This window comes from Carettochelys insculpta, chromosome 3 (genome assembly GCF_033958435.1).
Source record: "Carettochelys insculpta isolate YL-2023 chromosome 3, ASM3395843v1, whole genome shotgun sequence".
Taxonomy (NCBI): domain Eukaryota; kingdom Metazoa; phylum Chordata; order Testudines; family Carettochelyidae; genus Carettochelys; species Carettochelys insculpta.
The window spans coordinates 173,872,875-173,888,550 of NC_134139.1; positions in this window are offsets into that span (position 1 = coordinate 173,872,875).

Genomic DNA, 15,676 nt, shown 5'->3' on the forward strand with positions numbered 1-15,676 from the left:
ACACATTGTAGTCATAATTTCAGCTTATTTTCATAAGCTAATATGAATTTTGTACTACATGACAGCGGAATACTGAAGACCAGTGTGTTATGAGCTTTTAATTGGTAGCTCACACAGCATATTTTGCATACAGATTATCACAGTAATGTCCAGCACATGAATAAGAGGTCATATTGATCGTAAGAATGCAGCAAATAAAATGCACATATACTGAAATGTAATAGAAAGTTCAGCTATTACCCAAAAGTTCTCATCTCATCGATAACTGCCCAGATGGCAGCATTGCCTGAAGAACTTAATAAGATACTATGATGATGAGTGTAAAAAGCTATGTAGTACAGAATAAAACATATAGGCTATGTCTACACTTGGAAAAAAACTTTGAAATGGCCATGCAAATTGCCAAATTGAAGAATACTAATGAGGCACTAAAATGAATATTTAGTGTCTCATTAGAATGCTGCTGGCTGTGGCACTTCAAAAGTGCCACATTTCACTGGCGTGCAGCTCGTCCACATGGGGGGGGGTCCTTTTCAGCTGATAGGAATAAGGGAATTTCAATGTTTGCAGGGTCCTTTCTAAAAGGACCCGCGGTGGACGAGCCGTGCACGAGTGAAACGTGGCACTTTCGAAGTGCCGGAGCTGGTGGCATGCTAATGAGGCATGGAATATTCATTTCAGCACCTCATTTGCATTCTTTAACTTGGCCATTAGCATGGCCATTTCTAAGTGTTTTCTAAGCGTAGACACGGCCATAGGGTATTCACCTAGTTATACTCATTTTGGTTCCCATAATAATGTGTATGCTACTTAACTTTAAATCATTTATTCCTCTGCTAAAATATGGCATCATTTTTAAAAGTGTTACTTGATATTCATTCTTTTTTCATACTTGGTCACTGAAGACAGAGATAGGTATGCTTCCTTCTCTTAAGTCCCTCTATTTGTTGCTATTTCTCATTCTTTTTAAGCGCAAACTCACCATATTAAAGTCATTTGGCTCAGGCAAAAACAATATATTGTTCAGGAAAACATTCTGCAGTGTTTTATTTTGTCTCCATTTCTATTATAAATAGCAAAAATACACTTCATATATAGAATGAATTTATTCTTAAGATCAGCGAGTTCTTTACAAACACTAATAAATTATGCCTCACAAGATTCCCTGTGAGAGACAAACAATTATTATTTTTTCTAGTCTGAAAGAGAAGCAAAAAGAGGTCAACCAGCAAGTCACTGACCCAGTGAGAAATAAAGATGCTAGGTAGTATGGCTCCCAGTTATATATGCTAACGACTTGATAACATCCCCACTATAAATTTATGGATTCAGTCTAGCAGTCATGACTTTAGACAGATACCCACCTCTTACTAAATAATTTGTGGATGTGTAAAGAGCACATCAGTCAATCAATACTACCAGCCTGCTCAAGCTTTATAATTTCCAGCAAAGAAAGCACACTCAGATTTCCTTAAGAAAATGACAAAGAGAATCTATAATGAGTACCCTATCAAATTCACAGCCACAAAAACATGTCACGGAGTGCGAAATCTGATCTCACCACTTCCTTTAAGTCTGTGAAACAGATTTCATGAAGATGACCAGTGCCTCTCTAATTGGTGGTACTAACCCAAAAGGGAGGTGGGGTCACCAGGTTATTTTAGGGGAGTCACAATATTGCACCGCTGCATCCCATAATGCCTTCAGAGCTGGGCAGCCAGAAAGTGGTGGCTGATAGATGGGTATCCAGCTCTGAAAGCAAAACCTGTCCAAAAGAAGCAAATATAAGGGTGAGGTGAAGTGGTGATACCATAACAAGCCACCTTTATTACTGTCCTGCTACCTTCAGAGCTATGTGATTGGAGAATGGCATCTGTAGACTAAGAGACAAGTTTTGCAGGCAGCAGCACAGAAGTAAGGGTGGAAATACCATACCATGACATCTTTACCTCTGCACTGTGGCTGGATATGGCTCTGACTTTGGCAGTGGACTACCAGCCAACGGCTGGCCAGCTCTGAAGACAGTGCCACTACCAGCAGCAGTACAGAAGTAAGGGTAGAAATACCATAGCCACCCCTGCAATAAACTTGCAACTCTGACCAATCCCACCACAATTCATTTTTGGGCCAGGACCCCTACAATTCCAATACCATGAAACATTAGATTTCAATAGCTGAAATCATGAAATTTATTGTTTTTTAAATCCTGTGGCTGTGAAAATTGATCAAAATGAATCATGAATTTGGTAGAGCCCTATGTTTAACTCTTGAAGCACAAATCAAACAATAAAGTCTCCCTTAATTAAAGAATTTGCCCCAGACATACTTTTATTGTGTTCACCTTCAAATCATTCCTATTACTGAGTTTTACTGATCCAGATGTTCATAAAAGCAAATTTCAAAGATGGATTTGCAGGGAACAGAATTCTAGAGTCATACTTGAATATTCACTCTGAAAATGGTCGTGAATTCTACCCATCAAGAAACAGAAAAAACACCAGGTGATTTATATGACATATCACAAGTAACCAATAAAGAAATTAGAGTGTGCCCAAAAAAAAAAGAAAAATTTTAAATTCTTAGGTAAATCATTAATCAAATTAATCACAGGGCTCCCGTTAATATGTTTATGTTCCTCTGGTGTGTTATAATAAATCTGTTGCTCTTCCCAGCACCAATCTGTCTTACAGAAATTTATTCTGACACTATCTGCACATTGTAATTCATCCATAATTTGATCCCTTGAACAGAATATTGTTTTGGCTTACCCAGAGGCGTAGTACCAACAGAAATAGCACTCCTTTTCTAATAGCCGGAAAACGTGGGTTTAAGAAATATTTGGGAACCCTACCTTCTCATTCCACTATCACTAAGATAGATTACGATGCTATCAAACAACTTCTGGCAAGGAGAGAAGAGAAAGATAAGAAAAGAGAAAGTCTGGGAACAGTATAAAAGAGAGAAAGAAGGAACATAGAGAATGGGCAGAAAATAAAAATAAAAGAAAAAGACAATATTGGGAAAGAAACTGAAAGAAATAATGAGAAAAGTTATCAGAGAGGGAGCGTGTAAATTCCTGGATGCTGGAAAACAGATGTAATAACAAGTAACTTATAGGCTGTGTCTACACTAGCCCTCAACTTTGAAGTTGCCACAGTGAGAATTAGCCTAATGAGGTACTGCATATTCATTGCAGCATCTCATTGCTATTCCCCGCTCAGGCTGATTACTATGCCACCTTCAAAGAAGGGAACAAGTGTAGACAGAGCATAGAGAGAAAGAACAGGGAAAACTAAAACTTTAGGTTTCATAACAAAAAAAGAATTTGTCAACCAACCCAGAAATAAAACTTACAACAAATCCCAGGATTTGACAATTGAAATAATGGATATTTGAAACTGTTTTTCTCCCTTACAAACCAGCTACTCTGTGAGATTTCCCTCTCCCTCACTACCTGTGCACACTCTTTCTCTAAAAACTCCTTGATGAACATTCCTTCCTGACATATCAGTGCCTGGAAGCCGACAATGGGAAATCAATAGCTGATAATGCTGGTTGACCATAATCAAACCATAGTGCCACGTGTTTAAAGTGCCAGATAAAACCACCTGATTGCTGGGAATTTCTGAAACAATTATGTGACCTGTACTGCCAATTAGCTAACCTATCAGGACTGCCTTTGTGTTGCAACATTTGATTTCTGTGGGTGGAAGGCTTTTGTTTGAGAGCAACAAAGGGTTAATTGATCAAGTTTCTGTATGCTAGTCTGTCTCTCTCTGCTGGCAGGCCTTCCAGTGTGAGTCCAGACCTACAGTACAAACTCACATGTGTATCTACATCTCTCAGGGGCATAACACATCCACACCCCTGAGCAACAGAGTTATACCAACCTATCCCCCCAAACGTAGACCCTATTATGTTGGACGGGTTTTTCCTGTCAATGTAGTTACTACCTCTTGTGAAGGTAATTAATGGCATCAATAGGATGGTGTATAGGATCATCACTGAAACACCTCAACATTTACTCAGCTGTGCTGCTGCAATGTTTTGAACTTAGACCTTCCCCACCCTTCAAAGCAGTTTGTATGGAATAAGGCCAATTTCAATGAATGACTCATGAACTTACTTCTGCCTAATGCATGGCTGAGGAGAGTAAACCTACTACTACATTATCGCCAGCTAAGAGTTCTTTCTTAGCAAGCTGTTGTGAGCCATGACTATTGATGGAATAAAGAGAATATGAGGAACAATTAACTTCCTCTTCTATAGATATTTCCTGTCAGCTCCCAGTCTCACATTTAGCAAATCTCCAAAAAGATGCCGGTCTATCTATCTGCTTTGTATAGTGCCCATCACTGTGATATTTGAATGCTTCCAAAAGTTGTTAAGTAGACACATAAAAATCTCTCTTAGTTGCTTCCTGAATTATGCGGGCAGGTTAAGGAGGATATGTACATTTTTCATTTTGTTCTGAAGACACAAAACTCATGATCATCCTAGTCTCTTTCGGAAAGCAAGCTCCAGATTTGTAGACCATTCACTGGGAAAGCTCTGTCTCTTCAACACACAGGTTTCACTTCTGCAGCTGACACTGGAGAAGAGAAAAGGAAGAAAGGGGAAAGGAAAGGGGATCAGAAGTATATAGCCAGGAAACCAGAGATCTTTACAAGCTAATGGAATTAAATGGAAAACGCACTTCTGCACAAAGCTTGGTGGAAGTTCATTAACATAGATCCTGGCCTGAGATTTTTAAAGTTTCCTAAGCATCTGAGTTGTCTTTCCTCTCCTTCTCCCTTCCCCACCCATAAACTGAACACACAGTTGTGGCCAACTACTGGACCGGGTGCTGGGACAGGGAGATGAAAGCTCACTCTAGAGAATGGAGGACAAAGTAGATTAGCTGAATGATACAGAACTGTGAAGTGTAATGCAAAACACAAGTGTTCCCTACATACTGTATGCTGTGTCCTCTTTAGACATACCCAATTCCAAAAAGAGGTTGAAAAATTGAGCGGGTTCAGAGAAGAGACAAGATAATCAGAAAGGTCCCTTATGGTTGTCTAATCTATGAATCTAAGACTAAAAAAGGAAGGTGTTTGCAATACAGGTGGAAAAGATTCTATGGTTTTTCATTTGGTAATGATACTCACAGCTGTAGTCCATTGCTCCTCAATACATGTCATTAACTAGAGCTGCTGGGAACATAACACAAGTCAAGAAACCAGCAGCTTCCAACTGGAAACATAGATAACTCTCTTTTAGCTGCCTATGGGGCACCAACTAATGTCCAGTTGTCAGAGGGGTTGATGGAGGATGGCTGGGTGCTTTTTAGGTCAGAGGCAAATAAAGAAGCTTGTGTGATGTAAAAAGGTAAGAGCCGGTTTTTATCTTTCACTTATTTTGTTTTTTTTTCTTCTGTTATTTCATACTTAATATTATGCCTACTGCAAAGGGAAAAGGACTAGCTGATGCACTTGAAAGATGTAAACAGCTGTACAATTGTTAAGCATTATTGTTATTGAGACAGGGGTCATCACACTAAGAAAACCTTGAGGCTGTATCACGTGGAAACATACCTGATTAATATGTTCACTTGCTCAGTTAGGTTTAAACAAGGCTTACACAGCAACGTAGGCTAGGACTACACTGACCTGTTCTTCTGGCTTCATGGCACCCCAACACACACTCACAGTGTGAGTGCCCTCCATTCGATTCAGGTCTTCCGAGTGATCAATGCCATTCTACAGTGAGGGTCATCCACACTGGGAACCTCAACGCTGCCATGGAGAGATTTGCTGGCCTGTGCTTCACCAACTGCTTCAGGCCCCTGGATGGGACCCATATCCCTATCCAGGCCCCTGGACCACAGCATAGGAAAGGGTACCACTCCGTGGTCCTCCAGGCCTTGTGGATGCCCAGGTTCACTTCCTGGATATCTGTGTGGGATGGTCCAGGTGGGCCCATGATGCCCAGATTTTCCGCAACTCCTGGATGGGCCACAGAATGCAGGAGGGGACCTATGTCCCCCTGTGGAACCTTCCCATTGGGGCCACTACTGTGTCCCACTGCATCGTGGCCAAAGCTGCTTGCCCCCTGCACCTGTGGCTCATGCATCCCTATATGAGACAAACTGACTCCACCCAGGAACGTTTTAAAGAGTTCCTGAACTGGGCCTGGGGCAGTGAAGTGGGCCTTTGGCCAGTTGAAGGGATGCTTTCAGTGCCTTCTCGCATGTCTAGCGGTCTGTGGAACGTGCCCACAGTGGTGGGTGCATGCTATGCTCTCCACAATATTGTGGAGAGCAAGCATGAGCTATTTGTGCAGCACAGGCTCTGGCTTAGCTACGCCCTTTGGCCACAGTAGCCAGATGACTACCTTGTAGTGGGGACAGCCGGTGGGCGCTTTACCAGAGCAGCAGCCTGCGTCCTGGGCCCAGATGTATGACTGTCACAGTTCTGTTACTTTAGACCTCACCTGATCGGCCAAGGGGCGGGGGTGTCTCTGGGTCCTGAGTCCCACTGACAGCCGGACGAAGGCCGCAGAATTCTTGTCCTAGACACTGGTGTGGAGGAGCACCTCCTTGTCCCTCCTCATCCCCAGAAATTCTTTGATCTCCCCCTTGCTCCAGGAAGGGGTCCTCTTCTTTGACCCCCGAGCTGGTCTCCACAGATCCCTCTGGTGGGTCAGTGGGGGATTGGAAGGGGGTTTCTGGGGTGCATAGGGGTTCTGAGAGCTGGCCATGGGGCCAGTGGGGTGCCTTGCTCCTCTCTGACATCTCCAGGAAAACATGCTGCTGCTGCAGATTCATAGAGTTCCTGCAGCCAGCACACTCTCAGCTTCCTGCCACAGGGTTTCTGGGTCACTGCATCTTTAAATGGCCAGCACAATGGAGGACTGCTCTTTTGAAAGAGCAGCCCGTGCAGCATCTACATATGCCTTTTTTTGAAAGAGGATTTCGAAAGAAGGGACTCTTCCTGAAATGGGAAGGGGAGAGCTATTTCAAAAGGCGCACCGCGATCTTTAGAAATTATTTTCAAAATAGCGCTTTTTGTGTGTGGACGCTCTATGGGATATTTCAAAAGGGGCCCTCCTTTCGAAAGCTATTCCAAAATAACCTGCTAGTGTAGCTTCAGCCTAGCTGTTCAGTCCTCTTTAGTAATGGAACTAAAAAAATCAAATCTACAAAAAGGCAGAGTATGCCGTGCTCGTGCAGAAACCATTTCCCGTTCATTCTGTTGAAGTGTTCATGATAGGCAATCCTAACTTGTTCCTTTCCTTTAAATTATGAACATAACAGCTATGTGTTATGATGGTGCAATTATTAGTCAGCAGTACAGAATCTATGGAAAAGATATGAAATATTTAAACCGGAATTAAAATTGAAAGAGTAGATGAGGTATATATTTAGCTACTTCAGTAATGTATTACGGTTGCAGTGATGTAACTGGAAAGCTGCTATTGCAAACCCAGATATAGAATTCATAAAACTCTCTAGTAAAACTTTCTGTAATGAGTTTTGAGAACTACAAAACCAGAAAAACAAGCTTAAAATGATATATTATACTCTTATGCACTGGTTCTTAAAGTAGCTCAGTGGGACTCACAGGAGTGATATTAGATAGTTCACACAACATGCCAATGAAAGCATTTTTTTTCCCCCTCAAGGGGATCCCGTTTATCTCAAAACTCAGAAATAGACTGACTAAAATCTCTTTCTGTGCAGCATGGCTGCTCAGGGGGCAAGAGTGGCAAAGGTGGCTTTAAGCCCTGTTCCTTACGGGAAGGGGTAACAACCAGAATCCAGATTTTTGCATCAATATGTGGTTCCACTCCCATCCTCAGCCCTGCACATTTCTTACAGCACAACTTGTGAGCTGGTTCTTGGAAGACAACTTCTTCAACTCATGCATTGGAAAATTCTCCCCTGACTGGATCGCTAGCTTTTAGAGCCCCATTTGGCTACTTTAGCCTTTTTTACCTGAAATAAAGAGCATGGCCATGTAGTTACACATATAGGTAAATATCTGTCCCAGTACAATACACTGGGGCAAACCACTGCAAAACCACCTTAATCAAATTCCCAAGCTTCCTTCTTGCATGGGAAATCTCCAGACTCTACAGAGCTGGTATCACTGTCCACTTTCTGCTTGCCAGAGAATGAGGAGCAGTAAAGGAGTTGTACATTTGGTGTAGAGTCATAGGACTGGAAAAGATCAAGTCCAGTCCCCTGCACTCATGGCTTGACCACCTAGACCATTGCTGGTAAGCGTTTGTCTAACCTGCTCTTAAATATCTCCAGGATGGAGATTTCACAATCTCCTGTGGCAATTTATTTGAGTGCTTAGACATCCTGAAAGGAAGGTTTTCTGAAAGTCCAACCTAAACCTCTCTTGCAGCAATTTAAACCCACTGCTTCTTGTCCTATCATCAGAGATTAAAAAGAATCATTTTTCTACCTCTTCCTCGTAACAAGCTTTTAGATATTTGAAAGCTGTTATATTTCTCTCAGTCTTCTCTTTTCCAGACTAAACAAACCCAGTTATTTCAATCTTTCCTTATGGGTCACATTTTCTAAACTTTTAATCATTTTTATTGCTCTTCTCCATACTGTCTCTAATTTGTCCACATCTTTCCTGAAATATGGCACCTAGAACTGGACATAATATGCCAGTTGAGGCCCAACTCATGTTGAACAGAGCAGAAGTTAGCGTTTTTGGTTTCTTACTTACAAAACTCCCACTAATACATCCCAGAATGTTAGCTTTTTTTGCAACAGTGTTACAGTGCCTACTCTCATGTAATGACCCCCAGATCCCTTTTCACAGTACTCCTTCTTAAGCAGTCATTCCCCATTTTGTATGTGTGCAACTAACTGTTCCTTCCTAAACTGAGTACTTCTGCTTTCTGAAATGAAATGCCACATTGTTGTGCTGCCTTGACCTTTCTAATTTTGCCCCTACATACTTGTATTATTTATTCATATTCATCTTTTGTAATTTGTAATTTGACCTAGATTCTACCTTTTGTAGGACTCTAGCTGCATAACTCCAGTTATGTCCTTCCCAAAAGCTGCTCACAAGATCTGACCCTTGATTATATTTTCTAAATGACTGCTTAGAAAATTTTAAACATCCGATTATCTTTACATATTTTGAAAAGAAAAATTAAATGAGAACAGTGTGACCTTTACTTGTTAGTGTAAGGGTAGATACAACTCTTAGGGAGAGTTTAACAATATGATACAGATCTAAGGAAAGCAATTCAATGGACAATTGCTACTTGTGTTTAACAATAATTGAACATGGACCAAAAAAAAAACAAAACAAAACCATGAAAGGATTTCTGAGGAAGAAATTAGAGATGGTCTCTCAGAATTTCTTATGTCCTAATCTTAGTCCCAACTCTGCTTCCGCAAATGGGTGTTCACTACAGCTGCCTCCAGGGTAGGTCCTCCCAGATAAAGCACCTGTTAGAGGGATAATAATTCATTACGATTAGGCGGTGGGCAGAGAGGTGCTCTTATTCACATCATTGGGAAGCTGCTCACCCACGTAGTGCTGCAGAAATCGATGGGACTTATAGTGAGAGTAATTCCTCACCAGTGTAATTAATATCTCAAAGCGCTATGTAAGTGTGATATATTAAAAGGTTGTGGGTTCTTTCTTTATTCTTCTTTTCGAGGGCCAGCTTCTGATCTCTCTCTCTCACTGGTGTGAATCTGAAGTAACTGCTACAATCAGTGGAGCTACTCTGAATTAATGCCTGTGGACATTAATGAGGGGAGGGGAGGTTCCAGAATCTCATCCCAAAGGGTCTGTCTATATTTAACACTTAATCCAACTGACACTGAAGTCAATGGCCTTTCAATGGAGCTACACTAGTTTACACTAGTCATGTGAGTCTTTCCATTATCTTCAATGGGAGCTGAATGTAAGCTCTTAAACCTTTTCAAAATGGTTGGTGTAATTTCATTCCTAATTCTCTTCTTCCTAGTGTTAGGAAATGAACCAACAATTCTCAGGAGGCTTTTCTGAGATTCAAAAGAAGTGCTAAATAATAACCATCTTTTTCTTCAAAATATTTATTAAGATTATATTCATGCAGATAACCATATAGCAAAAGATGTTACAGAGCCACAGCTCGTCAAGATCCCAGACTATTTCTCAGTAAACTGTTTGCCTAAGATCAGGAGGTATCCACCTTCTTTTCAAGCTGGTATACTCAGCACCTCACAAACTACCCATCTTTTTCTTCCTGAGATTGAAAAGCCACCAGCAGGCTTTTTTTCCCTCCGAAAATATTCTGCCAGAGAAGGGCTACTCTTCTGCCTTTCACTCACCAGAAGCGGCTGTGGTGATAGAACAGCCATCAGCCATATGCATTCATTTCAGCACCCTACACACAGCCAGGTTACAGCAGACATGAGTGGGTGCTAGAGGGTTCAATAATGGGATTTACAAGGGCTAGCAGGGAGTATAGGCTGGGAAGTGGCGGGCTCTGGAGTTAGTGAGGTGACAGCACTGAGATGGGGCTGAATCAGAGAGTGCTGCAGGGTCACGTAGGATGGAAGGATGCAGGGCCAAGGGCAGATGTATCTAAAGAACTGGAGAGGTTTGGGATGACCCAGGGTTTGCATGGGGGAACCTTCCCTACTCTATAACCATCCAAACACTTCCACACACCTCCCAACAACCTGTTCCATATATTTCTCACCTTCACCCAACAACCTTTCAGGTTCATTCCCACACACTTTCTCTCTCCCTCAACTCCTCTATAATTCGACTCCCCCAAGCCTTTGCACTTGTTCTGAAAGGAGCGGGAAATAAATTTCTGTATTGTATTTTAACTGAATTACCCAAAGTTCCATATTAATATACTTAGTAGATAATCTGTTTGTCAAAACATGTTACCCAAATCTTTGTTGTCTGTTCTTCTAGACATACTGGCTCAAAATAATTTAAACTAACCTTATTATATTATGGTATTTTGACAGCAAAAAAGTAGAAATTTGCAGAAATCAAAAATGTCATGTACAGAATTTTAAATAATTTGGGGCAGAGTTCTCCAGGAGTCAGTTAGGGACACATGTAGTTAAAAGTTATATTTTAAGATACAGTCCATGTGTCATCACTGCTTTCAGTTTTTGTCTTATGTTCTTTGATCCTGTAGGACTTTACTGTTTCTGAAACATTTAACAGGGAAAACTGTCATTTCTTGCTCGAGCACTGTGTTGTGTCTGGCTGTGAGCTAAGATAAAGAAATGGCTGGAGAAACAAGAGGTAGAAATGTGCACGCTAGAATAGTGTGGATGCAATGCAGTAAAATAGCACTGGAGCTATCTTTATTTTGCTAAGCTGCTTGATCAGACCCAATATTTTCAGCATGTTGCACATCCCTGCAACTTTCTACCACTCAGATTATTTATTGTTGCTATCAGTTCACTAAATTCTTCCAAGATAAATGTGTTGAATGTGAAAATGAAGTTTCATTTTATTAATCTCCTTCCATTTAATATCTATCTTAGCCAGGATATTTTCTGTTGATACTTCCTTCTCTTTATAAAACTTATCTGTCTGTATAATTATTGAGTCATTTCCAACATTTTTTCTTTGGTCCTCTTGCCAGACATAAACTTGACATGGGCGAAGATGGCAGCTCATGACTGGAAGTAACTTCAAAGTGTGTCTTGTCTTAAAATTAATCTCCTGATGCACAGAGCTTGTGGACAGTCTTACCACCTTGTTTTTGTTTCAGCTGGGTCTACTTTTTCTCCTCCCTTTGCTAATGAGAAAAGCAGACATGCGGCCTTATTTTGTACTATTGATCACATTTTGAACCACAAATCACTTGTTCTGCAGAAACCTTCAACTGCCTTCTGTGAGGAATTCGGTAAGAAGAGAGTGAATGTCTAATCAGCTGCTACTGTTCAGTGCTGTTTCTGGTAATTATGCTACCCATGCAAGCTTGACGGTTTTTCTTTGTTCCATGCTGAGCTCACATAGTTGAAAAAGCAATCATGCTCCATTACTTCTTGTTTTGACTCTTGGCCTGTATGGCTGCTCCCAGACAGTCTTTTGGTGCCTTGCTACATTAACTAATATGGTTAATGAGTCTTTGCTTTCTGAGTGTGATCATTATCTGTAACCGTTCATTGTTAGTAGAAACAGCCAAAGCTTTCCCTTTTCTATCATGCAAATTGCTATCCTGAGACTGATCCCTTACCAAACTCCTTTTGGGACCCTGGGAAGGGAGAGATTGGAGAAAGTGGTTGTCCTTTAACTACAGGCAATTTTGGCTGGAAGTGAATTATATCAGAGGTTTCAGTTTGGCTTCAATAATGGAATTGTTTTACGTAGCAGCACAAATGATTTATTACTGATTATTTACGGTAAAGTACTCTATTCCTTCTGAAAGATCTTTATGTGGCTTTCACTACAGTAGCTGTTGGAATATCACTGAGTCAATTGAAGGAAATGCTTGGATTAGGAAGAATTGCTTGATATGGTATTTTTCACAATTCATAGGACGTTATTAGTTTGTAACTGGTCAATTTTGGACCTTCATTAACTTCAGTTTCTCCAGAATATAACAGCCTATAATTCTCTCTTTTTTGTTTGCTACACATGTGACAAAATTCTCTAGCAACATAATATTTATTTTAATTATAACACAAATAATATGCATTTGTTTTAAGTTTTGGGCAACAAAAATAATAGACGTATGGAACAACTTCCATCTGAGGGGAAATAAATATGATTCGGAATTTTCAGCTTGGAACAGAGGCAGCTAAGAGTGGAGCTGAGAGAACTCTATAAAAATCATAATGGGTGTATTGTAAATAAATAAGTAAATGTTACTTACTCCTTCTGATAACACACAAACTAGGGGACAGCAAATAAAATTAAAAGGCAGCAGGTTTAAAGGTCCATCAATGGCTATTAGGTGGGATGCGGAGGGAGAGTGTCCCTAGCCTCTCTTTCCCAGAATCTGGAAATGGGTAACAGGGGTAATCATTTGATGATTTCCTGATTTGTTAATTCACTCTGGCGCAGGTGGCATTGTAGTTTTGTATCGTGCAAATTTTGCTGCCTCACTGTTTATCCCTTTTCCCAGATCACTTACAAATATGTTGAAAAGAACAGACTCCTAGGGAACCCCACAGCTTACTGTTCTCTATTCTGAAAACTGGACATTTATTCATACCTTTTGTTTCCTATTTTTAACCAGTTACTAACCTTCCCTCTTATCCCATGGCAGCGTTTTGTGCTTAAAAGCCTTTCGTTAGGGGACCTTGTGAAAGGTTACTAGAAATCTAAGTACACTACACCAACTGGATCCCCTTTGTCCATGTGCTCATTGACCCCCATTTTGATTCTTCCCTAACAAATTATGTTCATCTACATGTCTGACAATTCTGTTTTTCACTGTAGTTTCAACCAGTTTGCCTAGTACTGAAGTTAGGCTTACCAGCCTGTAATCTCTGGGAACAACTCTAGGGCCCTTTTTTCAAACTGATGTCACATTAGTTATCCTGCAGTCATTCAGTACAGAAGGTGATTTAAATGTAGATTGCAGACGATAGTTTGTAGTTCTTCAATTTCACATTTGAGTTCCTTCAGAACTCTTGAGTGAATGCCATCTGGTCCTGCTGACTTATTACTGTTTAATTTCTCCATTTCTTCCAAAATCTTCTCCAATGACACCTCAGTGTGGGACAGTTCCTCAGACTGTTCACCTAAAAAGAATGGCTCAGGTTTAAAAATCTTCCTCATATCCTCATCCAGGAAGATGAGCGCAAAACATTCATTTAGTTTCTCCCCAATGGCCCTATCATCCTTAAATCCCTCCTTTAGCATCCTGATGGTTCATTGGTCCCCTGGTTATTTAGCAGCCTTCCTGATTCTGATGTACTTGAATATTTTTTACTATTATTTTTTAAGTCTTTGGCTAGCTGTTCTTCAAGTTCTCTTTTGGCCTTCCTAATTTCATTTGTATACTTCATTAAGAACATAACATAAGAACGGGGGTCAGACAAAAGGTCCATCTAGTCCAGTATCCTGTCTTCCAACAGAGGCCAATGCCTGATACACCAGAGAGAGTGAACAGAAGAGGTAATCACCAAAGTGATCCCTCTCCTGACGTCCATTTCTAACTGCTGACAAACAAAGGCTAGAGACACCCTTCCTACCTATCCTGGCTGATACCCATCCATTGACCTAACCTCCATGAATTTATCTAGTACTTTTTTTGAACCATGTTAAAGTCTTGGTCTTCACAACCTCCTCTGGCAAGGAATTCCACAGGCCTAATATGTGCTGCATGAATAAAAACTTCCTTTTGTTAATTGTAAACCTGTTACCCGTTAATTTCATTTAGTAACCCCTAGTTCTTATGTTATGGGAACACATAAGTAACTTCTCCTTATTCACTTTTTTCACACCATTCATGATATTCTATACCTCCATTCAGTGCCTTTTTTAAAGAAATAAAAAAAAGGGGAGGTGGTATTCAGTGGGCTCCCTGCTGCCCGGTACAAAGAAAACCACTGCCTCCATCATATGTCCACTTCGTCTCCCTTTTTCTATGCTGAGAAGTCCCATTCTTTTTAATCTTTTGTCATATGGCACCATTCCAAAACCCCTAATCATTTTTGTTGACCTTGTCTGAACCTTTTTCAAAGCCAATATAGCTTCTCTTGAGATGAGGCAACCACATCTGTACACAATATTCAAGATGTGGGCATACCACAAATTTACACAGAGATTCTCTGTCTTATTCTTTATCCCTTTTTTAATGAGTCCTAGCACTCTGTTTGTCTTTTTGACTGCTGCAGCACACTGAGTGGATGTTTTCAGAGAATTATCCACAATGAAGCCAAGATCTCTCTCTTGAGTTGTTATAGTTAAATTAGTCCCCATCATTTTGTATGTTTAGTGGGGACTATTTTTTCCAATGTGCATTACTTTACATTTATCAGCATTAAAATTAATTTGCCATTTTGTTGCCCAATCACTTTACCTTTTACTAGAGTTTATGCACCTTTCTATTTTCCTCACTAGGATTTAACTTCCAGGTTTCAAAGGATACCTTTTTAGGCTCTCATTGCTTCTTTTATTTTGCTTGTTAACCATGGTGGCACTTCTTTGGTTCTGTTACTATGTTGTCTTTTTTAATTTGGGGTATACATTTAGATTGAGCCTCTCTTATTGCATCATTTGAAAGTCTCCATTCAGCGTGCTGGGATTTCACTTTTGGCAATGTCCCTTTTAATTTCTATCAGAGTAGCCGCCGTGTTATTCCGTATCCACAAAAACAATTAGAAGTTTGGTGGCACCTCACAGACTAACAGATTTATGGGAGCATAAGTTTTTGTGGGCAAAGACACACTTTGTCAGATGCATGTCTTATTTTTTGTTTAACTAAATTCCTCATGTTTGCGTTATCCTCCTATGGGAAATTAAATACTACTGTACTGGACTACCATGGTGTTTCCCTACCACAGGAATGTTAAATTTAGTTATATTATGGTCATATTAGCAAATGCTCCAGCTAAATTTGCCTCTTGGACCAGGTCCTGTATTCCACTTAGGACTAAATCAAGAATTGCCTCTCCCCTTGTGGATTTCTAAGGCTAGACGCTCCAGGAAGCAGTCATGGTCAGATTTGTATTAAATAC